Source organism: Anolis carolinensis, chromosome 2, assembly GCF_035594765.1.
Source record: "Anolis carolinensis isolate JA03-04 chromosome 2, rAnoCar3.1.pri, whole genome shotgun sequence".
Lineage (NCBI taxonomy): Eukaryota > Metazoa > Chordata > Lepidosauria > Squamata > Dactyloidae > Anolis > Anolis carolinensis.
Genome location: NC_085842.1, coordinates 312571898 through 312599777, shown reverse-complemented (window position 1 = coordinate 312599777; position 27880 = coordinate 312571898). Strand labels below are relative to the sequence as shown.

The 27880-nt window shown below is 42.2% G+C and overlaps 1 protein-coding gene across 2 annotated transcripts in view; it reads right to left on the bottom strand.

The window, feature by feature from the left end:
• The window catches only part of zbtb7c (zinc finger and BTB domain containing 7C), a 279530-nt gene that overhangs the window by 173371 nt on the left and 78279 nt on the right, over positions 1-27880 (bottom strand). For both annotated transcript variants that reach the window (XM_062972568.1, XM_062972569.1), the window contains exon 2: positions 12366-12426. The gene's annotated coding sequence lies outside the window, so the exon portion shown is untranslated. The remainder of the gene's footprint in view (positions 1-12365; positions 12427-27880) is intronic.

The window sequence follows — 27880 nt, the reverse complement described above, 5'->3', positions numbered from 1 at the left end:
TTGGCTTGCGCAGCGGGTGTGACGGTGCTGACTCTGTAATTATTCGATCCAGGCATGTCCCTACGACTTCACCCACCCCTGGACATTATTCATGGCTTGTTTTTCAAGAGACCATGAAAGGAGTCTTGGAGGAGAGGCCCGAGGACTCAAATTTTTGCAACTGAACTACAAGAAAATTCACAGCAAAGCTAAGGTGGATTTTGCTGACTCCGGTGACCTAAAACTGGATACCATGTCTGCTTGGATAATTTGGAGGTGCCGTATTGCCCAATAAAGTGTTTAAGGCAGACATCCTCAAACTGTGGCCCTCCAGCTGTTTTGTTCCCTAACTCCCAGAATTCCTGACCATTGAACAAGGTGAAGAGGGCTTCTGGGTGTTGGAGGCCAAAACAGCTGGAGGGCCATAGTTTGAAGATGTCAGATTTAGGGTATAGCCTGGATCATTGGAGAGCTATTGACATCCAGATCAGTGGTTCTCAACCTGTGGGGATCCAGGTGTTTTGGACTACAACTCCAAGAAACCCCAGCCAGTTTACCAGCTGTTAGGATTTCTGGGAGTTGGAGGCCAAAACATCTGGGGACCCACAGGTTGGGTTGGTTCAAGGTTCCTGATCATGTTGACTGCAATCCTGTTGATGTACTAGTAGATGCCTTTTTTCTAGATTTGTTGAAGGAAGGCTGAAATATCTGCCAGCTCTAAGTTGCCTATTTCTTCAGTGCCTCCTCTGCTTCATGGCCACTGTGTTTACAGCCCTTTCTCTCATGTCATTCTTTATATCAACAACCCTGAACGGTTTGGGACCCGCCTACCTTTGTGACCGCATCTCCCGCTATGAACCCACTCGTTCTCTTTGTTCATCCGGTAGGGCACTTCTTTCGCTCCCGCCACCATCCCAGGCTCAGTTGGCGGGGACGAGGGAGTGGGCCTTTTCTATTGTTGCTCCCCGGATCTGGAATTCCCTTCCGGAGGAGATCCGGCAAGCACCCACCCTGGCTTCCTTCAAAAAGCTGCTTAAAACCTGGCTCTTCCGCTGCACCTTTGGATAACCGAGCCCATAGCTATAGTAGTTGCACAGGCCATCTCTTTGACTTGAAACACTGCACTTTATTCCTCTGCCCCAAAACATCTTAGAATATAACATTGTATTTTAGTTCTAGTGGTCCCTCCAGGCCATCCTCTCCTCCATCCCAGTGGTCTCTTTTCTTTTTTTCTTATCTGATGCATATGTTATTTGAGTGATTATATTCCTTCTGTTTATGTGATTGTTTTAGTCAATTGTTATGTTTTGTTTTTGTTTTTAATTCTTATAGCGTTTTATAGTGTTTTCAGTGTTTTATTGTACAATGTTTTATGCTGATTTTATATTGGAAACCGCCCTGAATCCCTTTCGGGAGAGAGGGCGGTATACAAATAAACTTTTACTTACTTACTTACTTACTTACTTACTTACTTACTTGTCTACACTGGCCCAAAACTAGGACCAGAAATCACCAATGGATGTCCAATTAGCATCCTAGGACTTTCAATCTGTAAGGCAGGGTAAAATGAGTTAACCTGGTTTTGTCCCACATTACACAAAGTTGGGGGATGCTCGAGAGTTGTCTCTCCTCCTCCTTCTTGGTTGTGCAGGTTATGCAGGAATCTTTGTTGATATTAGCACAAGTACCTAGGAGTTCTACCAGAGCTCTGAGGCCATTCAACAGCAACAATGGGTACAACTAAGATAAGGTGATTGTCTGGATAGTCACCTTATCTGTCTCCGCACTGGATTGTCTGGACTCTGCCCTGCTACTTCTGTAGAATGGAAGCAGACAGCGGAGCAGCAGGATACAACCAATATGAAACTTAGACATGGAAGCACAAAGAACATTGTCACAACTGCTAAAGCAACAAATTCCAGGGATCTAGGGCAGGGGTCCCCAAACTAAGGCCCGGGGGCCGAATGCTGCCCATCGAAGCCATTTATCCGGCCTCCATGGCACAAGGGCAAAAGGGGGTTGGGCTAAATGATCCAAGGGGTCTCTTCTTCTCTTACAACCCATTATTATTATTATTATTATTATTATTATTATTATTATTATTATTATTATTATTATTAACATTGAGGCTGGGTGGCCATTTGTCAGGGGTGCTTTGCTTGTGCTTTTGGTGCACAAGGGCAGAAGGGGGTTGGACTAAATGGCCCTAGGGGTCTCTTCCAACCCTTATTATTATTATTATTATTATTATTATTATTATTATTATTATTATTATTATTATTAACATTGAGGCTGGGTGGCCATCTGTCAGGAGTGCTTTGCTTGTGCTTTAGGTACACAAAGGCAGTAGGGGATTGGACTAAATGGCCCAAGGGGTCTCTTCCAACCCTCTTTATATTATTATTATTATTATTATTATTATTATTATTATTATTATTATTATTATTATTATCATTGAGGCTGGGTGGCCATTTGTCAGGGGTGCTTTGCTTGTGCTTCTGGTGCACAAGGGCAGAAGGGGGTTGGACTAAATGGCCCTAGGGGTCTCTTCCAACCCTTATTATTATTATTATTATTATTATTATTATTATTATTATTATTATTATTATTATTAACATTGAGGCTGGGTGGCCATCTGTCAGGAATGCTTTGCTTGTGCTTTAGGTACACAAAGGCAGTAGGGGATTGGACTGAATGGCCCAAGGGGTCTCTTCCAACCCTCTTTATATTATTATTATTATTATTATTAATTATTATTATTATTATTATTATTATTAAGGCTGGGTGGCCATCTGTCAGGGGTGCTTTGCTTGTGCTTTTGGTGCACAAAGGCAGAAGGGGATTGGACTCAATGGCCCAAAGGATCTCTTCCAACACTCTTTTGTTGTTGTTGTTGTTGTTGTTGTTGTTGTTGTTGTTGTTGTTGTTGTTGTTGTTTTTGCTCGGTGGCCAACTATAGTCCGGCCCTCCAACGGTCCGAAGGATCGTGAACTGGCCCCCTGTTTAAAAAGTTTGGGGACCCCTGATCTAGGGTAAGAAGCAATAACGTCACCCCTCAACTCCATAAATATTTCTCATATATGACCCCTTCCTTCTTCTCATTAGTCAATGCAACTCCAGTTAGAAAATGCACACCATGAATATTCCAAACCACAAGATGAGTTGTACAAATGTCATGATTATGGGGGAAAAAACTGCAACACAGATGCAGATCTCCATGGAAAAGTAATGTCAGGAACAGAGGTGAACAACTGCATCGGAGGCACTCTTTGGGTAGACCACAGAAGCAAAGAGGCAGTGACATCACTTCCCATAAGAATGTCAGCTATTTGGGTGGGGTGGATGTGGGGTGGTAAAATAAGGCATACCAGTATGTTTTAGATTGTTAGAAGGCATTTCCTACCTATTTTAACCCCATAAAGAAGAAAGAGCAGCAGCTGGAAAGGAGGAGAAAAGGAGGAGGAGAAACAAAAATGGAGGATGGAGGGAAAGAGAAGAAGTAGAGAAGGAAGAGGGGAAGAAGAAGATGAGGAGGAAGATGAGGAGGAGGAAGAGCAAGAGATAACAATGGAGGAGTCATGAGAAGGAAAGAAGAAGTGGAGAAGGAAGAAGAAGAGGAAGAGGAAAATAAAAAGAAGATGAGGAGGAAGATGAAGAAACAACAATGGAGAAGGTAGAGGAAATGGAAGAGACAGAAAAAGAAGAGAAAGAAGTCACAGAATCCTAGAGTTGGAAGAGATCTCATGGGCCATCCAGTCCAACCCCCTGCCAAGAAGCAGGAAAATCACATCCAAAGCACCCCAACAGATGGCCATCCAGCCTCTGCTTAAAAGCCCCCAAAGAAGGAGCCTCCACCACACTCGGGGGCAGAGAGTTCCACTGCTGAACAGCTCTCCTAACAGTGAAGAAATTCTACCTAATGTTCAAGTAGGACAGTGAGGAAATTCTACCTTTCCTGTAGTTTGAAGCCATTGTTCTGCATCTTAGTCTCCAGAAAACAAGCTTGCTCCCTTCTCCCTATGGCTTCCCCTCACATCTTGATCCCTGGCCCTCACCATGCATCCTCTCAGCCTTCTCTTCTGCAGGCTAAACATGCCCAGCTCTTCAAGCCGCTCCTCATAGGGCTTGTTCTCCAGACCCTTGATCATGTTAGTCACCCTCCTCTGGACACATTCTTGTTTGTCAACAGCTCTCTTAAATTGCGGTGCCCAGAATTTGACACAGTATTCCAGGTGTGGTCTGACCAAGGCAGAATAGAGTGAAGAAGGAGGACGAAATGAAAGAGGATAAGAAGGAAGAGTTACAGGGAAAGATCCACTCCCTTGTTTAAGGAGCTCCACTGGCTGCCGTTTATTTTCCGGTCCCAATTCAAGGTGCAGACCATCACCTATAAAGCCCTAAAGGGTTTGGGACCCACCTACCTTCGTGACCGTATCTCCTATCATAAACCTGCCCGATCCCTTCGATCATCAGGGGAGGCTCTTCTGTTGCCACTGCCTATATCCCAGGCCCGCCTTGTGAGAACAAGGGAGAGGGCCTTCTCTGCTATGGCCCCCCAATTGTGGAACTCACTGCCCGCTGAGATTAGGCAAGCCCCCACATTAGTAGCCTTTAAGAAAGACCTGAAAACATGGCTCTTCCGTTGTGCTTTTGGAGAGTAATTACTACATACATCTTCTCTGTTGCTCTTCTCCAATATCTATCCTCCAGATTGCACCACTATTTTATGACCCTGTTCTTGTGGTTTTTATTCTTATTTCTTTCCTCACCCCGAGTTTTAACTTAGTGTTCATGTGGCCCACCCTTGGTTTTATTGTTCTTCTGATTTTGCGTTGTAATGTATAATATCATTTATTGTATTGTTCAGTGTGTTATGATTTGTTGCTCGTTTTATATTCTGTTAAATTGTATTGTTCTGGGCATGGCCCCATGTAAGCCACCCCGAGTCCCAGTTGGGGAGATGGTGGCGGGGTATAAATAAAGTTTATTATTATTATTATTAAGGAAGAGGAGGAGAAACATCATCATCGTTCAAGAAAAAATGGAGATCCAGAAAAAGGAGGTGTCTCCTGAGAGGGTCAGATTCCCCCCACCTCCCACCCCCTCCACCTCGCAGTGTAGGACCAGATATAAGCCAAGAATTTTGAAGTGCTGGACAGCCACATCACCAGATGATGCTAGCTTTCCATTCGTTCTTGCTTTCAAAGTCAATGCGATAGTCTTCTGCTATAACTAAGAAGAGCTATCTTGTTACAGTTTTAAAGGTAACAGCAATGCCAGGAACATAACTGTTCCCTTGGGTATTCTGTGAAGACACGTTTCTTCCCACTGTAAAGACCTACAGGTTATCTGGAGCGCAATGAGGCCCGTGCCCAAAGCAACGCAGTGAAATTCTTTTTTTTTTTAAAGGAGGAAAAGCATAAGCCGCAGCAGGGTGAATCTCCTTCCTAGACTCCTCCAGATAATATCTGAATTAAGCTGCTCAAAGCTGCCAAAGGACACCTCGAGATAATATATTCCCTTGCATTGTATGATCCCCATTACAGCATCCGGCAAGCAATGCTTTCACAATATCAAGGTAAAAAAAAAAAAAGAAGGAGGTGGGAAGAATTTTTTTTTTTTTAAAAAAAAAATCTTGCTGGCTTCTGGACTCTATGTGAAACCTGCTGTTTCCAGCATGGACATCCTTTCATCCTTTCATAAGCAACTCTTACCATGAAACATTTCTGAACAGGGGCATCTAAAGGCCAAAAAGCTGGTCTCCAAGCAGGATTTTTTTCAAAAAGCAAAAGAAAGCCTTTTTGTTAGCTGGACATTTTGAGGGGGGGAGGGAGAGATAGGCTTCTTGTGGAAGGCACAGAGTGTGCTAAGCACTTCCAAATTAGTTGCCAGTGACTCAATGTGGTTATTATTCATTTCTGTTGAAAAAATATATTAGCGAGTGCCTTCTGCCCCTTTCAAAGTCCATACGGAGGGTCTTTGAAGCATTGTGTGACTTGAAAGCTCAATGTCTGAAGAAGAGGCTCTCCCTTTTTTTTGCACACCAAAAAAAAGGGGTGAAAGCCTTTATATCAGATGAATTCATCTCTCTTCTCTACAATGCACACAATGGCATCGAAATCTTGACCTGCCTCGTGTCTGAGGGGTCTGAAAAACCTCAGACATGCAAGGATAAAACGGACATTTCTATCAACACAGTTTAAATGCTCACAGCTCTCTATTAACAGAAAAAGGCATTATCCTGAGGTCCTCCGAGCTTCGGATAGTTGATGGAATTGGATGCAAGACGGCTGACCAGTTCGGGGGGCTGAGACATGACCCCTTCCGCAGCAGGATCCCTTTCTCTCCTTGACTGGGGAGCTGGCGTGAAGCTCAGTTGGAAGTCAGACCAACCTAGATTCATTTTCCTTTTGAAACCCCCCCCACTCTCTCTCTTTGTTAGAGACGCTGCAAACTATCCATTATCGTTGCCTCGCTAAGCATCAGCTACATGAGAGCGCTGTCAAGCTCCCACAAGTCAACAGCCATCTTGCTATTATCTTCAGTGCTACTGTAGATGTTTGCATTCAAGAAGATGTCTGCTAGAGAATACAGGATCCTCTTTTATGAAAGAAGCCCTTAAACAGAAGTTTTGGGGTGCTTGTGGAACAGGGATGGACATCTTCTGAGGATTGGAGGACCATTTTTGACTGCTCTGGTTTGGCTCCATAGTGAAGCACACCAAAAAAATCTAACCAAGGCCAGAAAGGAACAACCAGTGATTTCTTCTGGCCATCTTCTGGTTGTTTTTAGTCCCGTTTAGGGGCCAAAACATCCACAGAATGTATTTTTGGAAGAAGAGTAGGAACATTGGTTAAAAAATTAGGGAGAGTTCAGAATTTATTCTGAAACCAAAAGGGAAAGGTAGGCCAAGAGCTAATGAGACCCGCCCCCCCCCAAAAAAGAGGCACAAGGCTCACACAAATCCTAGCCATATTCTAGACTACGTATTGGGGGTCAGGAACAGTATATGCAAGACCTGCAAGCTATGTGGAAACTTCCATTGATTGTCCAAGCAGTCCCAAACCCAAGGACAACCAAGAGACTGTTGTGTCCATTGCTGAGCAGTTATTGCTCTGACCACTGCTTTGCACACAAAGGTTCATACCGTAGGATCTGTGATTTACAAGATTAAGTAGTTGCTATCAGTCTAGCCAGTATGTTGTTGAATCCTGGGACCACAAAAGACTCCAAAATCCATGGCCATGGCCAATGCCAAGACGGATTCCACTGGCTAAAGTCTGAGGATGACTTTCCACCCAGAAACACAGTCTGGCTGACATCCAAAACCAATATTTGATTCAGATACACAGTTGTACAAGCACCCATCAGGTGGAAACAAAAGGCGAATCCCATCACTCCACCAGGCAGCTGACTTGGATTGCCCAGTGACCATCTTTTCCTGACCAACAATAAAACGTTACACCCAATAATGAATTATTCCCTGGCCAATCAGAGGGGTCACGAAGTCACCCAATGCCCTGCCATCAAGGTGTTTCGAGACTCATTTTTTCACAGCTTGGAACCACTGTCAGATTCCGACTGGCAGGATTAGAACCATCAACACCCATCAGCCGAAATCCTACCCATATTCCTTTTCCCACATACCCACCCAGAAAGCAGTAACAATCTTCAAACTGAGCAATGACAGTTTAGTAAAATTCCTGCTAAACAAGGAAACTAATCAGCTGCAGCAGCAGATAGTATGCCTCACCAATCAGCACGTGGATTATAACTTGCACCAATCAGCACCTGGAGTGGCAAAAGTCCATTGTTTGAATAGCTGTCAACTCTCTATAAACATCTCTGTGTGTATCTATTGCCTTTATGTCTGATTTGAAAGTCCTGTCTGTCCAACAACCACTTTTGGCCTAAGTGAATAAAGCCTCTGAGCCTCGCTATGAACCCACTCGTGCCTGATTTGATCCTTCGAAGCTTACACATGCTGGGACCTGAACCCGCAATTCTTATGGAGCAGAAATCACATATCACCAGTGCTAGGCCAGATCACCCATGATAAGACTCAATGAAAGATTATGTATTATGTACTGGTATCTAATCCAGAGGTGGGACAATTGTAGTCTGTGTGCTACATGTACCCTTGCATCCCATTTTTGCAGCTTCTGAAAAATGCCACCAGTCCCAAAGTGGTCCAATCTCCACTTTAAAAAAAGATGTTCTAGTGCAATTTTCAGACAATCTGTGCCCCCAAACCATAGAGAAAGCCCCACTGGATGTATGAAAGCATACTAAAATACTCCTCACATCTACAGCCACTCCAGAAGTATGTACTTCCCACAAATCCTACCATTTTTTTCTCTACAAGTCCTCTATGCACCACAATTCAAGAAGGATATTGACAAGCTGGAACAGAGAAGGGCAAGCTGAATGGCCAAATGTCTGGAAGTCAAGCCTTGTGAGAAACAGCTTGGGGAACAAGGTATGTTTCGCTTGGAGAAGAGAAGGTTGAGAGGGGACATGATAGCCATGTTTAAATATTTGAAAGGATGCCATATTGAGAAGGCAACAAGCTTGTTTTCTGCTGTCCTAGGGCCTACAACATGGAACAATAAATTCAAGCTGCAGGAAGAAGGATTCCATCCAAATATCAGGAAGAACTTCCTGGCAGTCAGATGTGTTTGACAATGGGATATGATACTTTGGAGGGTGGTAGTCTCTCCTTCTCTTGAGGTTTTCAAGCAGAGGCTGGATGGCCATCTATTGGGAGTGCTTTGATTATATTTTCCTTCAAGGCAGATGATTGAACTAGATGGCCCTTGTTGTCTCTTCCAACTCTATTATTATATGAAAATGGCCACAAGAGGTGACACATTACTTCCTGTCACCATTTTGAGGACTGCAGACGAAACTGGAAGGGAGAGAAAATTGGTTTGCTGAGAGAGGAGACTATAGTTCGGGTATGGGCAAACTTCGGCCCTCCAAGTGTTTTGGACTACACCTCCCACAATTCCTAACAGCCGGTAGGCTGTTAGGAATTGTGGGAGTTGCAGTCCAAAACACTTGAAGGGCCGAAGTTTGCCCATACTTGCTATAGTTGCTACTCCTGTCCAAGATCTAGGAATATGCATTTTCATATTCTCATGTTCTCACAAATAATCTCGGTGGTTTTTCTCTCCATGCCACAAGAATTTCAAAGTTTCTGTGCAGTTTTCAAGCCCTGCTCAGAAATATACTTGGCTTTTCTGCTCAGAAAGCAAGTTTTTTTTTTTGGGGGGGGGGGGTGAATTATCACTTGAAGAATATGCATCAGCAAATCTTTAATGCTTCACAGCCCTTCCAAGCCATTAGACAGAAGGTTTTCAGGTTTACCAAGAGGTACCTCCAGCTATTTGAGCTAACTTTCCTCATCAGTGGGCCACCACTTTGCATTAGCTAGCATGCAACTACTTTTCATAAAGGGATACTCACAACATCCATAAAGATGACCAATGAGTTACGGCAGAATTTCACTATGCATACAGTTGTAAGCTTTCCCCCTCTTCCTTCATACATCGACCTTTCCTCTCCGCTTCTTTCCTTTTCTTTCCTTTTTTAAGAAGACATCTTGGATGCCCTTATTAAAAAGGCAATCAAGGCATTTATGGATTTTGTTCTGTATTTCACAGTCAGGCCACTATGAATCGTCAAATGTTGCAAAATTGGCTTGCCGGAGGCAGGTTGACAGGTCATTATTTCGTGTCTTCCAAATTCCACATGCCGATAAGAAAAGTCCACCAATTTGATGTTTTATCCGTTTGCCAGATGGAAGGAGGAAATATGTTTCCTTCCACTTTGCCTCAGATTAGAGTTTTGCTTCTTTGGAGGGAGAACTACAGCAAGAGAGAAAGAGGAATCCTCTCTGTGTGCAAACCTATTGCAGTAATCCCAGACCAAAAACACTTAAAAAAAAGAAGGAGGAGGCAACGAAAATGGCTTAAGAGGGAAGATCAAAGTTTAAAGAGAAGAGAGAAAAGAAACATGGCAACTTGGCAGGAATTTGAGGAGAAATCAAGCCGTTGTGCAAGGGTTGTGGTTGGTGCTATTGTTTCAACAAGGGTTGTGTTAGTTTTTAATAGATGGTTATCTGAAACACATTGAAACAGTGCAGGAACATATCTTTATCCATTCCATGTAATTTTTGCTTGTGGTATCTTGTGTTCTGTAAAATGAGGAATCCTCAGGAATGCATTTATTTTGTAAATGAGGAATATATTTATTTGTTGCAGGAACCTTCTCTGTGGGTGAGACTTATACAGTTCTTACACACAAAACCATGTCCACCAAAAGAGGACCTCTCTACAGACCTGGCTTGGCCCTAAGCTTTCTTTTCCTGTCCATGCTAAAGAACTTCCTCTGCCTCCCTTTATGTTGATGTTACAATGGGAAAAATCAGAAAGAGGGACATCAGGCAAAACTTCTTGTACTGACAAGCTATCAGATGAAAGTGTGATGAAAGAAGGAACAGATATCCATATGATCTTGAACTAAGGACTATTCTTGTATTCTCTCTTCTAGAAAATTCAGTCCTACATAATTTTCATGTCCTAAACTACAGAAATACAGAGCCACCTGCACATTAGGAATAGTTGAACCAAACTATTTCTGGTCAGTTCCCACCTTTTCTACCATTAGTCCCTTTCATTCATGATTTTCTACCTCAATCTAATTTATTTTTCAACCTTATGAACATTTGCATTTATTTCCAATTGGAATTTACCACACATGTATATTTTATATATAAAGGTAATATCCCCTGACATTAAGTCTAGTCGAGTCCAACTCTGGGGGTTGGTGCTTATCTCCATTTCTAAGCCGAAGAGCCGGCGTTGTCCTTAGACGTCTCCAAGGTCATGTAGCTGGCATGACTGCATGGAATGCTGTTACCTTCCTGGTAGACCTATTGATCTACTCAAATTTCCATGTTTTCAAACTGCTAGGTTGGCAGAAGCTGAGGCTAACAATGGGAGCTCACCCTGTCCGTGGACTCGAACCACCGACCTTCTGATCAGCAAGTTCTGAAGCTTAGTAGTTTAATCCACTGCGCCACCACAGCCCCTATATTTTATATATATATCTTTCTCTAATACAGGCATTTTGCAGGCAACTTCTTTACAATTTTGCAACAGTTACTTTTTTGGACTTAATTTTCCAGAATTCCCATGTAATATGGTCTTTGTCCCTGCTAGCGGGCATGTTCTAGGAGTTGTGCTACAAAAAGTAACTCTTCTTAACATAATATATTTGGTCTGTAGTTGGCAGAATCCAACCTGATAATAGATAGCTAAGAATTAGAAGATGACCGTATTAATGAATAAGTCGAATGAATTATTTCATATTTTTTCCAATTTAATTTGCTCTTCCCTGCAACAGAGATGTCTCAGTAATGGAAGGATGGACAAACATGTGTCCCGCTTCTCTAGGCATTTTCTAGGGTCTCCAGAGTGACCCTATAATATGCTTTGGCCTGAAACCCAAAACCTTGTTAATTTAAGGTAAGAACGATCAGGTTCCAAGATTAGTCATACATTTTGCAATGGATGCCTCACATAATATGCAAGCCAACTATATTTGTGCATTTCATTTTTCATGCCTACATGCAGTATCTTACATTTATCCCTGTTGAAATGCATTTTGTCATTTTTAGCCCAGCTCTCCAATCTGTCAAACAATTCTGTTAGAATTCATTGGTTTGTATTTTAGACTCTGAAGCAGGAGAAAACAAGTTTGCTCCATTTTCTACATGACATCCCATCAGATATTTAAAGATAGCTGTTGTGTCACATCTCAGTCTTCTCCTCTCGATGCTGAACATACCCAGCTTCCTCTTCTGTTTCTCATAAGGCTTGGTTTCCTGACCTTTCCTCACCTTGGTTGCCCTTCCCTGGATACATACCAGCTTGTCAATAACCTTATCAAACTGTGATATCCAGAACTGGACATAGTACTCCAGGTGAGGGCTGACCAAAGTAGAACAGAGTGATACTCTTACTTCTCTTTATCTGGACACTATCCTCCTTGATCTAGCCTAGAAATGCATTGGCTTTTTGGCCACCCCATCACAGTTCGACATTAAAGCATTATGACATAGTATGACATGATCATCAATATGACATTAAAATCAGCTGCCTAGCCCTGTGTTAGTACAGAAACTATTTAAAGTGGCATTCCTGTAGAATAACAAAATCAAAACAACGTTTTGTGCAGATATATCTCCAAAGTGGATGGTTAGCAATGAATTCTGCTTACTTCATTGGTTCCTACAAATGACCTTAGCAAAGTCAATGAACCATTCCTCCCCAAAATGTTTAAACAAAATATTTAAAAAAACAGACATCTGTGATACTCACAGTTTACCTCGTCTCGGTTTCAAACTTCAGAAAGCATTCCCCATCAGATTCGGATCACTTCCTAAGACAAAATAACAAAAATAAACAATTATTGCTAATGTGTTGTCGAAGGCTTTCATGGCCGGGATCACAGGGTTGTTGTATGTCTTTTGGGCTGTGTGGCCATGTTCCAGAAGTATTCTCTCCTGACGTTTCGTCCACAACTATGGCAGGCATTCTCAGAGGTTGTGAGGTACCTCACAACCTCTGAGGATGCCTGCCATAGATGTGGGCGAAACATCAGGAGAGAATACTTCTGGAACATGGCCACACAGCCCGAAAGACATACAACAACCCAATTATTGCTAATGATCAAGTCTTGTTTGTACTGTGCCTATGGGGCTTCAATTTGCTGATTGATTTATGGAGACTCCATGAATTTCATAGAGTTTTCTTAAGCAACGAACAGTCAATTCATCTCTCCTATAGCATCTGGTATTAATTGGTAATTTCCCATGCTTAGACTCCAAGGTCAGGTGGGATCTGGTACCTTTACAGTATTTCTACTGGCTAGAGTTGAATCCTCTGAGTTCAAATTGGCATACCTTTCCTTCAAGCAAAAACAACAGGAGCCTTAGGAACTGCAAAAGAGGGATTAGTACTTAAACACAAGCAGCCCCCCCCCCCAAAATTGTCAAATAGAGAGACACACAAATAATCAGTGGCAGATAATGGCTCTGATACCTGTGGGGTATAAGGGTTTTAGTCTCAAGGAACTATCCAAGGTGCTGAAGCCTGCTCTCAAAATAAGTTCAGCAGCTTGGACAGAGCCTTCTCTGCAGAAGAAACCAATAGCTACAACCACATTGGTCTGTAAGTATTGGATGTGCACCAACTTATTGTACTCCCAAATGTGGGCATTTCCCATAAGCCCCACAAAAATGTGATGTTATTTCTACACACATGCAAAAAAAAAAACCCAACACCATAATCAGTGAAAGTATAATAATATCTTACAATGCTGGGGCAAAAAAAAAGGTTTTTGGTTAGTTTCAACAAGGTAGGAATACAGCAATCAGGTGTGACTTTTGCAGACTTGATTATGCATGGATTTGATCAATATAGTCTCTTCTTCCCACTCTTGAGCCATAGTCTCAGTCCAAATCCACGGCCCTATAGTAAGAAAGTCATGGCCATTGTAAGCACATTTTTAATCACGTCTCTAAACTTTCATCTACCTTGACCCTCAAATCCATTTCATTTTCTATTAAATCCTTATCTAATGGATGCTTTTTGCGGAGAATTTTCATCTTCGCCGTCAACCCCTTTGGCTTTTTATTAAACTGGCATTTACTCAAGCGCAAAATAATGGAAAGGAAACAGAGAGAGTAACTGGCTATAACTTTGGTTTCTCTCTGCCCCTGACTTCCTGCCAATGAGCGCACCTTTTGTGAAGCCGTGGCGTTCAAGCACTAATAAGAAGAGCTGGATGCGGCAGGAACACAATTCCTAGGGGAAGCCTGCAAGTGACAAGCCACACCGCCGCCTGCAAAACTCCCACCGCGATGCTTTCATTCGGGCTATAAGCCTGGTCCTGCACCAAGGTCAATGGAGACGTGCAGCCCCCCAGCCCATCCAACCCGCCCCTCGGCCGCTAATGATCCCTTCTGCCTCAGAGAAACCTTAACAGGATCTGACCTCCTGCCCTTTAGCCTGTCGCGTCTCCTTCGCTGCCTCGCCAGCCAAGATCATTAGGCTGATATGCAATGGCTACACTCACACAACTAATGGTTCGGTCTCTAGCTACCGAAGCCACTAGAATGCCGAAAGTCATCAACAATAACAAAAAAAAAGTAAAGGCTGAATGCAACCTCTTGGCGGAGCAGACTTGCCGAGGTAAAAACAGAAAAGATCAAGGTGCTCTTCCTTCTCCTGATGGCGACAAAGATGATGATGAGATTATTTCTAACTTTTGTTATCCCGTTCCTCAGTCAAAAGGTTTCTCTGAGCAGCTTAGGTATAACAACTGGCTTTTTTAGCTAAAAATTTTAAAAGGAAAAAAAGTATAACAACTGGTTTGTAAAAACAGACTGACATGAGAAACCGACACAACACAAAAGGGAATCAGGAGAGGAGAGCAGAGGAAACACACTAGTACAGTGGGACCTTGTTATCTGCTACGGTTTGGAACCAGGGGCTCCATAGATATCAACATCCATAGATACTCAAATCACATTATATACAATGGCAAAGGAAATTAGAATCCCTTATATAAAATGGCCCCTGATGATGTAGGATGTTAAAGAGCTGAGCTGCTGAACTTGCAGAGCAAACGGTCACAGGTTCAAATCCAGGGAGCGGAGTGAGCGCCCGCTGTTAGTCCCAGCTTCTGCCAACCTAGCAGTTTGAAAACATGCAAATTTGAGTACAGCAATAGGCACCGTTCCGGCGGGAAGGTAATGGCACTCCATGTAATCATGCTGGCAACCAGACCTTGGAGATGTCTACGGACAACGCTGGCTCTTCGGCTTAGAAATGGAGATGAGCACCAACCCTCAGAGTTGGACACGGCTGGATTTAATGTCAGGGGGAAACTTTTACTTATATAAAATGGCAAAATCAAGGTTTGCTTTTGGGGGGTGGGGGTGGGAGGGTATTTTCAAGCCATAGATAGTCGGATTCAGGATTCATAGACTAAAGGTAAAGATAATGGTTTTCTTCTGACATTAAGTCTAGTCGTGTCCAACTCTGGGGGTTGGTGCTCATCTCCATTTCTAAACTGAAGAGCCAGCCTTGTTCATAGATGCCTTCAAAATCATGTGGCCAGCATGACTGCATGGAGTGCCGTTACCTTCCCACCGGAGCAGTACCTATTGATCTACTCACATTTGCATGTTTTTGAACGGTTAGGTTGGCAGAAGTTGGGGCTAACAGTGCGAGCTCACCCCGCCCCCCGGATTCGAACCACTGACCTTTCGGTCAGCAAGTTCAGCCACTCAGTTTAACCCGCTGTGCCACTCAAAGCTCCTATTCATATTCATATCATATCATATATCATAGAATAGAATAACTTTATTGTCATTGTACATTGCACAATGGAATTAAATGCTTTCCCCAGCACACACCACTGGGTGCAGAATCTGTGGTCACAGAGGGCCAAATCTATGCTTGTAGAGTTAGTGTCACCAGGATATAAAAAAGCGGTGAGTGCATCAACTGCAAAGGGAACAAGGATGTTCCAAAGCAGGAAGATTTTTCTCTTCCTTCTCTCTCCAGGACCCTGCAAAACCTAGAAACGATGCAACCAGTAAGGTAGTGCACAAACAGGGTTGCTTTCCTGCCTTTCCATTTCAATAAAATGGAACAGCATTGGAAAGAGATGGGTGCTACTTTAAATAGGACCGATATGATGCCAGATTTTAAATATCTGAACAACTTGTCATATAGATGATGGAATGAGCATCTTTTATGCTGCTCCAGAAACTAGAAACCAATGGATTCCACTGTCATCTCTATATATATTTATCAATCTAATAACAAATATGAACTCTTATTTAAGAGCAGGAACTCACAGGATCCTGTATTTCTGCACTCAGTTTCTACACCCCTGGATGCTGTTCTGTTTGGGGATTTTAAAAAAAACATGACCACATTCATTATCTCAAAATTGACTGATCTTTCTCCCTTTTTTTCAGAGCTGTTCACTTGTTTGTATAACAAAATCACAGGGCAGATACACAGATTCTCTGCCAACTCTTTCCCCCCCTTCCCTCCTTTGGAAATAAATCTATTCATTCAAATGCCAGATAAATCCTTTTGTACTCAAGTTTTGTTGCCTGAGATAGCCGTCTCCCTCTTTTTGTTCTTCTTTTCCTATTTTTTGTGTTCTGGTAATGAATTTTCATAGAACGAGTCTTTAATCCAGGCAAGTCAGTGTTTTATCAGTAACTGTACTTTGGGGTGTTTCTTTCTTTTTTTTAATTTCTACCAGTCAGTAAATGAGAATTGCTTTGCACTATCTAAACCCAAACCTACCTCAATTGTGGGATGTGGGTTCCTCCCTCCCCTTTGGTTTCCTATCACAAGCAAATTCGAGTCGGACCATTATCTAAAGTTACAAGATTAACGCTCCTTATAATTGTCTTTTTATTTGGTGCTGCCTTTTGTAGGAAAGTTGCCCTATGGCAGACTTTACTTGATAATGGGCTAATTACAAATGTTGGCTGCAATCCTGCATTCAAGGTGTAGCTATGACATTGTAACTATACTCCATCTCCTGATCCGTCCCCTGAAAGCCACCAAAAGCCAGTCCATCCTCCCAAACAAACTAGTCAAATGTGAATTAGGCAAAACTACAGTTAGGTGGATCTGTAATTGGTTAAGTGAACAAACCCAATGGGTGCTCACCAAGAATTCCTCTTCATCTTGGAAAGAAGTCACGAGTGGAGTACATCCTGGCCCTGGTTCTGTTTAACATCTTTATTCATGACTTAGATGAAGAATTAGAAGGCATGATCATAAAGTTTGCAGATGACACCAAACTGGGAGGGATAGCCAATACTCCAGAAGATAGAAGCAGAATCCAAAACTATCTTAACAAACTAGAGAGATGGACCGAAACTAAAAAAAAATGAAGTTCAAGAGGGACAAATGCAAGATACTCCACTTAGGCAGAAAAAATGAAATGCAAAGATACAGAATGGGGGATGATGCCTGGCTCGACAGCAGTACATGTGAAAAAGATTTTGTGAGGAGGAAGGTGAACATGAGCCAACAATGTGATGCGGTAGCTAAAAAAGCCAACGGGATTCTGGCCTGCATCAATAGGAGTATAGTGTCTAGATCCAGGGAAGTCATGCTGCCCCTCTCTTCTGCCTTGGTCAGACCACACCTGGAATACTGTGTCCAATTCTGGGAACCACAATTGAAGGGAGATGTTGGCAAGCTGGAATGTGTCCACAGGAGTACAACTAGCATGATCAAGGTCTGGAGAACAAGCCCTATGAAGAGCGGCTTAAAGAGTTGGGCATGTTTAGCCTGCAGAAGAGAAGGCCGAGAGGAGACATGATGAGGGCCATGCATAATATGTGAGGAGAAGTCATAGGGAGAAGGGAGCAAGCTTGTTTTCTGCTGCCCTGGAGACTAAGACGTGGAGCAATGGTTTCAAAATATAGGAAAGGAGATTCACCTGAACACTAGGAAGAACGTCTTCACTTTGAGAGCTGTTCAACAGTGGAACTCTCTGCCCCAGAATGTGGTAGATACTCCTTCTTTGGAGACTTTTAAACAGAGGCTGGATGGCCATCTGTTGGGGGTGATTTGAATGTAATTTTCCTTCTTCTGGGCAGAATAGGGTTGGACTGGATGGCCCACAAGGTCTCTTCCAACTCTAGGATTCTATGATTCTAAGTGATGTGTTACTGGGTACATCTACACTGTAAAATTAATGCAGTTTGACACCACATTAAGTGCCATGGCTCAATGCTATGGAGTTATAGTTTGGTGTGGTGGCAGCCCTTTGGCAGAGAAGAGTAAATATTTTAAAAATAATTTTGGTTAATAGAGTGGATAAAAAAATGGATATAAAGTAGGGATATTCTTAACATTCCATTTTGTTGCCTTCTTCAGTAATTAATACAAAAAAGGTTTCTATGACATTAAAAGGGGTTTTTTTCTTTATCTAAATTAAAATAGAAAAGTGAGTGTAGATTGAATAAAAGCAAAGAAGATAGAAAAGTTGAGAAAAGAAAAAAGAAAGCCCTATCTAACACTTCCTACCTTCTCACTGTTGTCTTCTTCATTTTCAAAAAGCTATCATTCTTATCTTATATCTTTTTTTATTAAAGTATATTACATTTTCAGGATCCTTTGAATAAATGCCATTGAGAATCCTGTTATTTTTGAGAAGGGTAAAGATCTTATAAAACCTCAACTCCCACTAAGTTCCTCAAAACAACTAACTGGCTTTTAGGATGGGTTTCAGGCATTTGCAGTCATGTCAAAGATGCCATGTGGCCCTATGCTCATCTGCAATGCCAGGAATACAGCACAATGGTGTAATGTTAGAAAATGTTGAACATTTCCACCAACTTGACAGCCATCTGTCCACAAAAGTCAACATCAACACTGAAATACAACACTGCCTGAGCTCTGGGAGTGCAACATTTGTCCAAATGAAGCAGAGATCGGGACATCTGTAGAGATACCAAGGTGCTTGTTTATAAAGTTATTGTTTATAAAGTTATTGTTCTCCCAACACTGCTATATGCCTGCAAACTGTCTACAGATATCACATTCAACTTCTGGAATTTGATCAATGTTGCCTCCGAAAAACCCTGCTAATCTCTTGGGAAGACAGGCGGACAAATGTCAGCATGCTGGAAGAAGCAAAGACCACTAACACTGAAGCAATGCTCCTATGCCATCAACTCCACTGGACTGAATGCCACGTTGTCCAAATGCCCGATTACTGTCTCCCAAAGCAGCTACTATACTCCCAGCTCAAGAATGGGAAACCAGAATGTTGGTGGACAGGAAAAGAGATTCAAAGATGGGCTTAAAGCTAACCTCAAAAACTGAAAACTGGGAAGCCCTGGCCCTTGAGCACTCTAGCTGGAGGACAGCTGTGACCAGCAGTGCTGTGGAATTTGAAGAGGCAAGAATGGACGGCGAAAGGGAGAAATGTGCCATGTGGAAGGCGCATCAAGCCAACCCTGACTGGGACCACCTTCCACTTGGAAACTGATGTCCTCACTGTGGAAGAACATGAGGGTCAAGAATAGGGCTCTACAATCACCTATGTATCCACCGCCAGGATACTACACTTGAAAGGCCATCAAACTCGGACAACAAAGGATTTCCTAAGAAAGAAGTAAGTATGTTCATCTGTCATGTATTGAAAGGTTTGTGGTTCTGGCCAGTCCACAATGCAGAGAGACAAGGCACCATTTGTTGAGAGTGCATGTAGTGGTTAGAGATCCTCATTGAAGGAGCAAAAGTAAGTTTTATTGTAGGAACTCCATCCTATTATAGGATAGTATCCCAGGATGCTGAGTTAACTGAGGGCCCTTCTGCACATTCCAAAGAGTCAGGATAGGTAGACATAAAGCACATCTACACAGGCCACAATGCCGATGCAGAGTGTGGGGCTGCCATACTTAGCTTTCCCCTCTTGTCCTTGGCTTAGAAGTGACCACCAGGCATTAAACTGACAGTGGCTATTTTTGCGCTCAGACTCAATTTAACCCTCTCTGGGGGAGATTCCACCAAAATCAGCAGAGTAGCAAAAGCAAAGCTTTCAAATGCAACAGTTACTTACACCGGGTGAGCAAGAGAAGCCTTTCTCTATTTAGGATTGCAATGGACTGCAGAGTCTCAATAAAAGTTCAAAAAGTATTTATTCAGGTAAAAAGAACTCCATTGTAGATAGAAAGGCTTGGGAGCTGTCTAGTCTACTCTAGACTGGTTTCTAAGGAAAAATAAGAAAGGAAACATCTAAATAGTTACATCTTGCCAGGAGAGATGGAAGGATGCTTCTTGTTAGCTAGAAGAACAAAGGGAGAAGAACGAACCAAAAATTGTTCCGATCTCATGGTCCAGTTTATTGGGGCCATAAAAGACATTCTGACCAATGGGAAGTTAGTGTCCCTAAAGATTCACATTTCCACTAACTTCAAAGTAAGGGATGTGATGTACACAGGATAGAGTGAAACACAGTAAAGCCTGTTTAGGCATGCTTTGGAAACAGGGAAAGGATTCCCTCAATCTAACTCTATCATCTATCTAACTACATCTAGACTTGAGAAGTCCAGGATGATTCCCAACACCTATTGCTTGTCACATCTCCTAATCCTGGCCAGAGCAATGGAGCAATGTGAGGGAAAGGTGGGCAGAAAGGAGGAATCGCTCTCTCCGCTTCCTATCCCTTCTCCAATCTTCCTGTCACTCCATCTAGTGTCAGTGGATGCAATGAGGAACAACCAGTTTCTTTTGCAGTGGTTGCTGGCAAGACAAGGAAACCAGAGAGAAGGTAAGTGCCCAAGCTGGGGAAAGCAGAATGGCAGTGTAAACAGGTGTGGACACCTCTGGACAGGAAGCAGACCAATTTCTCACACTGCTACAAAATATGGGAAAGCTCCAGAGCATCCTTCAACATTATTAAACATGGGATAAGACTGTATTAAGGTGTCTTGGTGGATGGATCCCATGCACCAAGCAGACACCACTGAGTCCATTCACTCTCACCCCAATTCATTTGGCTCATGTAGATGAGCCCATAAAAGGAGGACACTTGGGGTCACGCACACCATCCAACTCTGTGAGGCCTCCTTCCCTTTTCAGTGCTAAGCATTACGTTATGTAACACAACTTTTGTTCCTGGGTTATAAATGTCATTTCCTAATGGGTTCTATCATAAAAACATGGGGAAAGTTTATTAAATTGCAAAAACATTCTGCAGCACAATTTGCTGTATTTTTTCAATGACTATCTCCTAGAGTCTCAACCAATTCAACATAGTTTGTGGCAGCCACAAAAACAAAGTTTCTGGAGTATAACAACTACTTTCAAAGTACTACATAATCAAACAGGAAATAACACTTTCTAAACAGGAACAGGTTTTTTTTCAAATTTTGTTATACAGTGTTATCAACAAAACCGAGATTCATCGAGCTTCTGTACTTTCCTCTTTGGAAGTCCTGCCATTATACTGTTTTCTGTTTACAGAGCAGCAATGAACAGCAACTCAGCATTACAGATCTGAATAGCCAGAGCTGCCTCATTGTCTATTTCTTTTTCTGTAAGGAGGAGGATGGGGATCTGATTATATATTTCCTCTCATTATTCTTTCATCAAGATTTATATCCCATATTACTAATATTTATTTATTTGATTTATATCTTGCTTTCCCTTCCGAGCGAAACTCAAAGCAGTTAAAATATAAAGCAATATTTATAGCTTAAAAACTATAAAACACATTGACTGAATAACACCATCTGTGGATGACATTTGTCTTGCCAGCATGATAAAAACATTTGCAACAAATCTATACTTGAAACTACTCTCCTGTATAGTTTTATTGCAAAAGTTTTTAAAACGCTAGCAAGACAAATAATTAAGAGATATACGAATATGGCAAATCAAAGTACCTCCAATGCACCTCCATTTACAGAAAGGGAAAATATATTTGCCTTTCCCAAGCTCCGAAATTATCTCTGGATGTTTCTGGAGGGCAACTTTCATTTGACATTGCAGTCCCATGTGAGGAACAAAGCAAGTTGCAATTCCCAAACATCAAGAAGGCTGCATATTTCCTATGCCTGTTACAACATTGCTTTTCAAATGCATTTATATAAAGCTGGCAAATGTGGAGGATGCCAGCACTGGTAGTTGGTCTAGAGTCAAACATCACTGGGAATAACCAGCTATTGATACTCTTACATCTATTCACTCATCTCAGCTGCAGCTGTGGAAATGTGTCAATCTTGTTTTGGTTGCATTGAGTGGTGGTTGGTGCATCACATATCAATGGAAGTGGTGAACCCAGTCCAATTCGTTAGCCAGGATTTAAAATGATTCTCTGAGGTCTTGATCCCTATTCCTAAACTGGTCCATCACTTTAGAAAATTCCTCTGAATACAGACAACGCCTGGAACCAGTTCCCCACCAACACAAAATCCCCAAAAGGCAAAGGTGGCATTTCACAGAATCCTTCCAGCAAACCTGTCTGGTTGCATTGCAAAGGGAAATCCATTATGAACTGTCAATAGTAATTTATTTGATGTACCTTGTGCCCTTTACCTTTACATGAAAGGTCTGTCTCATCATGACCTGGAAGATAAAATGTTTGTGGACAAAGGTGAAATAAAAATTTGAAATATAAATTCTTCTGGGCAGCCTTCTAGAAGTATAGAGAATCCAAGATAGAACCCCAGAAGACATCTGAAAAGGAGTCTGTTGTTTGAAGTGTGTCCTGAGCATCTGCTGTGGTGTGGTTCCACGGTACTCCTTGGATACCAAAATCCATCAGTGCTCAAGTCCCATTATATACAATGGTATAGTAAAATGATCTCCCTTGTTTTAAAAATAGAAAATCAATGAGTTTTTGTTTGGAATTTTCAAAATATATTTTCAAGTTGTCGATGATTGAATCCAATGATGCAGGTTCCATGCATTGAAAACCCAGGTGACTAAAATGATACACCTTTTGAAAATTCTTGCTAGGTGCAAAAGGGTAAACTCCACACAAAACACCCTCCATCTTTTACAAAGAGATGGAGAAACTATGGCTGTTTCACCATCTTCCATATCAGGTAATGAAAGCTCCCCTTCCACACACAACCCACTAGCACAAAAGCTCCCCTTCCACACACAACTCCCCTTCCACACACAACCCACTAGCACAGTCCCAGTATTACCAAAATCCTATAAACCATCAGCATCTTTCGAAACACCGTAAGCCAAATGTTTCTGCCCAGGGTTGTTGTCACCCGGACAGGGAAATCAATCAGGTTTATGGCACCAAGTGGGGTGATTTCAGCCCATCTTGCTCCGCCACCTTGATAGGCAGGGATGCTTTCTTTATTTCAGCCATTTCAGGAAGACTGCTCCTAAAAACTGCATGCTGCAACAAGACTCCCGCAGAAATCCTATGTTCAGCAAGGCACAAAATGAACCAAGGTGAGGAACAGAGACAAATAAAAAATTAGAATCATAGAAACATAGAGTTGGAAGAAATTACCAGGACCATCCAGTCCATCAAGTCACTCCTGACAAACTCAGAAATCTGGCACACACAACTTGAGATTTTAAAAATCTGGATAGGAAGAAAGGAAGAAAGCAAATTTGAGGTTTATTTCTAGTTGGGCAGAGGCCTTTATGTTCTAAGCCTTGATTATCTCTATAAGTAACCATAGGCTCCTCCAGACAGGGAAAATGTGCCAGGAGGTTGCTGTATTCATTGGAGTTTTCGAAAGTTTGGAAGCCAAGCCCTATGAGAAGCTGATTATGTTTAGCTTGGAGAAAAGAAGGCTGAGAGGGGACATGTGAGCCATGTTTAAATATTTGACAGGATGTCACATCGAGGAAAGGGAAAGCTTGTTTTCTGCTGATCTGAAGATGAGGACAAGGAGAAATGGATTCAAATTGCATGAAAAGTGATCTCACCTAAGAATTAGGAAGAACTTCCTGATGGTAAGAACTATTTTGCAGTGGAATATGCTGCCTTGGAATGTGTTGGACTCTCCTTCTGTGGAGGTTTTTAAGCAGAAGTTGGATGACCATCTGTCAAGGATGCTTTGATTGTGCTTTTCCTGCAGGACAGAATGAGATCGGACTGGATGGCCCTTGGGGTCTCTTCCAACTCTGTGTTTTCATGACAGCTATCTTTAAATATCTAGAGGATTTTCAAGGAGAAGATGGAGAAGGTTTCCTGCTCCAGAGATGAGGTGAGGGCATGACCTAAAAGATTCAAATGAGTAGAAAGTAAATTCTGACTAAACATTAGGAAAAGCATTCTGTTTGAGAGCTTTTTGACACCAGTAGGGATTGCCTCAATGGGGTTTCTCCTTCATTGGAAGTTGTTGGACATGGGTTGTATGTCTATCTTTCAGGAGTGCTTTAGCTGTGGATTCCCGCATGGCAGGTAGGTTAGATTTTATAACCACAGGGGTTTCTTCCAGTTTTGTGATAAGAAAAATTATAAGAATTGTTAGTGACAGCTATGGAAAGTCCTCCCAAAATAGTCATTGGATCTAAAATGAAACTGTTTGAAATCTGCTAGTTGAAAAAAAAATACAGTAAATTTGGGACTTGCAGGAAAGCCAATTTTTAAAAGAGTTACAGTGACAACTTCACCTACTTCCATTCTCTCTGCTTGATTGCAATAGAGGAAACAAGGAGAAATTCACTGCTTAGGGGACAGGCCTTTTGCTACCAGGATAAGGGTTCTTTAAGCAAACCAGAGATAAGAACAGAAAGGGTGCGACTTCTGGACATCTTTCCAAGAAGGAAAACAAATGCAACAAAATAGAAAAAGGAAATGGTGCGTGTGTATATATGTTTTATATGGAGACAAAGGTCAGCCTTGTTCAGATCAGCCTCTTAAAACACCCTTCAAAATGACAATATCAGAGCAAAACGGAAATTGGGGTTTATATGAGTTTTTGAAATGTGTTGATCTGTTCAACACACAAAGTGTTGCACAAATCAGTTTTGGGTATCCTGAAAAGAAAATGTTTAACTTGACAAAGAAGTGATATGGGGCTCACTCACAAAGAAGTGATATGGGGCTAACTCCAACAGTAATATATAGAGAGGGAAATTTCAGGACAAAAGACAGCCTTGTTTTTACAAAGTCTTTTAAAAAATCAAAGTGGTAACATATGAAATTAATAAATCTGAAAAACTAAAACTGTACAAACTTTCAAGGAAGTCACAAAGGCTGAATCTACACTGCCTTATATCCCAAGGTCTGATTCCAGATTATCTGCTTTGAACTAGATTATATGAGTCTCCACTGCCAAATAATCTGGAATAAGCAAATAAACTGGGATCAGATCCTGGGATATTGGGCAGTGTAGAAGGGGCAAAGTCTGCACGAACTCCATCTTCAAACATAATGGGAAGGGATGTGTACTCATTCCATGAACAGCAAGTTTTCCTCTTCCTTCGTTTTGAATTGCAAGAAAATAAAGGTGCCACATCTCAGAAATGTGTATTTTTGATAAATGTGTACAGGTTTGTTTTAGTCAATGGTCAAAATGTATGAAAATCCATGGCTTTAAGAAAGTGTGTATGTTAGGAAAGGCGCTCACCAAAATAAACTCAAATAAGAATAAGAAGAAACAAAGTTTTGCAATCTAATATGAAAAGGACAGAAGAATAATGCAAGTGGGATTTAGAGAAGTTGAGGCTATGGTCTTTCACACTACATAGCTACAGTACTTTAGTTTCCATGGTTCTAGACTATTCAGTCCTGAGATCTGTAGTTTAGGACAAACTCCTTAATATTCTCTGCCTGAGAGCTCTAGTGCCTCACCAAATCATAAACCTCATATCTCTATGGAAATGGTTCTCAACCTGTAGTCCCCAGGTGTTTTGACTTACAACTGCCAGAAATCCCAGCCAGTTTACCAGCTGTTAAGATTTCTGGGAGTTGAAGGCCAAAACATCAGGGGACCACTATGAAATAGATCTATGGCAGTTAAAATGGCATCAAAGTGCTTTAATTATTTAATATGAGAGATTCTCATAGACCTGGGGTGCATCTATACTGTAGAATGGATGCTGTTTGAAACCATTTTAACTGCCAATTTTTATAAGTGTTAATATTCAGTACTTAGACTTTGATCCTTGAATAAGTCAGCCCAGGTTTTATGGGTTGCTTTTTTTTTACTAAAATGTCTAGACTCGTACATAAGTATACAGGGTAGCTCTAATTCCCAACAAGCAAGAGTCCAGAAGATGCCTGCACTTTGTCAAAGGGTTCACGAAGTCTCTCCCATCAACAGCCCATCTCTCCCTCCACCCAGCTTGGCGCTTGGCACACAGGGAAGGGCACCAGAACGCGGCACTCCAGCCAACACCCCACCCTGAGAACAAGGGCCTCGCCCAAGCCCCAAGCCCTTCCCCATTACAGAAAAGAGAGCACTTCCTTAATGAGCCCCAGATGTCCGTCCCCACCCTCCGTGACTGACAGATTTGTATGATCCTTCTTCGGGTGGGGTAGGTGCTTTTCCTCTCTCTGTATTCAGCCCCTTTTGCCAGGGTCAGAGGCAGAGCCATGCCTGTCTTTGCATCAGAGCTGACGACTCTCTTTCAGTGGTTTCAGTGCTCCGTTCTGAAGGTTTAAGGAGAAAGGGGAAAAAATACGTACCCAGATTTGACAGCCAAACCAACACATTCTGAAAACAAGAGAACATCTCATTCTTGGTGTTTACGGAGGAATTGTACAGAGGGATTCCACCCTGAAATTGCTTGATTAAAACTTAAATCAAATTATATTCATTTAAGGCTTGAATTGAGACTATGATTTTCTATCCATTACATCAGGACAGGCAGGATTGGGATTTACAAATAGAACTTTGGGAAAACTGGTAAATATTTCAGGCAGAGTGATGCAACTCTGCTGCCACACAGCTGTCACCATAGCTGTGCACTAGGCTTGCTCAAATAATTCGATTTCCCCGTTACCTGTTATTAATTCGTTATTTTCGTTTGTTTTGAAGCAATATACGGCCACACGTCTGGATATCGCGGTTTCGAATCGCGAGAGGCCGTTTTTTCTTATTTCGTCGTTTTTTTCGTTAGGAAAAAAAAGCTTTTGCAAATCACCCAAACTCCCACCATTCAGGCCCTTTCCTTTTGCCCCTCAGCAAAAGGGGCGTCACGGGCTCAGCCAATGGGAGGGGGCGAGGGGGAAGGAGGCCGAGGAGGAGGAGGAAGACGGAGGGGGGAAATGGCCGCCGCCGCCGCCTCGCCTCAGCTCAGGCCTGGTGTCTCTCTGTGAGGCGGGAAGGCGGCGGATGGAGCTGGGAATGGAGAGACCGAGAGAGACAGAGAGGGGCCCGGTGGTGAGGTTTTGACTTCTGTGCGAAGCTAGGCAAGTGGGGTTTATATATCTGTGGAAGGTCCAGGGTGGGAGAAAGAACTCTTGTCTGTGGGAGGCAAGTGTGAATGTTGCAATTGGTCACCTTGATTAGCATTGAATAGCCTTGCAGCTTCAAAGCCTGGCTGCTTCCTACCTGGGGGAATCCTTTGTTGGGAGGTATTAGCTGGCCCTGATTGTTTCCTGTCTGGAATTCCCATTTTCTGGGTGTTGTTCTTTTACTGTCCTGATTTTAGCTTTTCTGTAGCTAAAAATGCATATAAAATTGATTCTATAGGGAAGATAAATGATTGGATTTCAACTCCTACAGCTTGGCTTTCTCTGCCAATAATGGTACCCATCTTGGATATTGTAAAGGATTTTTTATTATTATTATTATTATTATTATTATTATTATTATTATTATTAGACCTTGCTCCCAGGAAGGTGCCTTCGCTGTGGCTCCCAACTTATCTATCTATCTACCTTTCCACATATTCTCCACATTGTGTGTATGTGTATGTATATTATATATACATGAGCCCCGATGGCGAAGTGTGTTAAAGCACTGAGCTGCTGAACTTGCAGACCGAAAGGTCCCAGGTTCAAATCCCGGGAGCAGAGTGAGTGCCCGCTGTTAGCTCCAGCTTCTGCCAACCTAGCAGCTTGAAAACATGCCAATGTGAGTAGATCAATAGGTACCGCTCTGGCGGGAAGGTAATGGCACTCCATGTAGTCATGCCGGCCACATGACCTTGGAGGTGTCAATGGACAACACTGGCTCTTGGGCTTAGAAATGGAGATGAGCACCAACCCCCAGAGTCAGACATGACTGAACTTAACGTCAAGGGATACCTTTACCTTTACCTATACACACACACACACAAACACACACACACATATGCAGGGACTATATATATATATATACACAGTATATATCACACACACACCA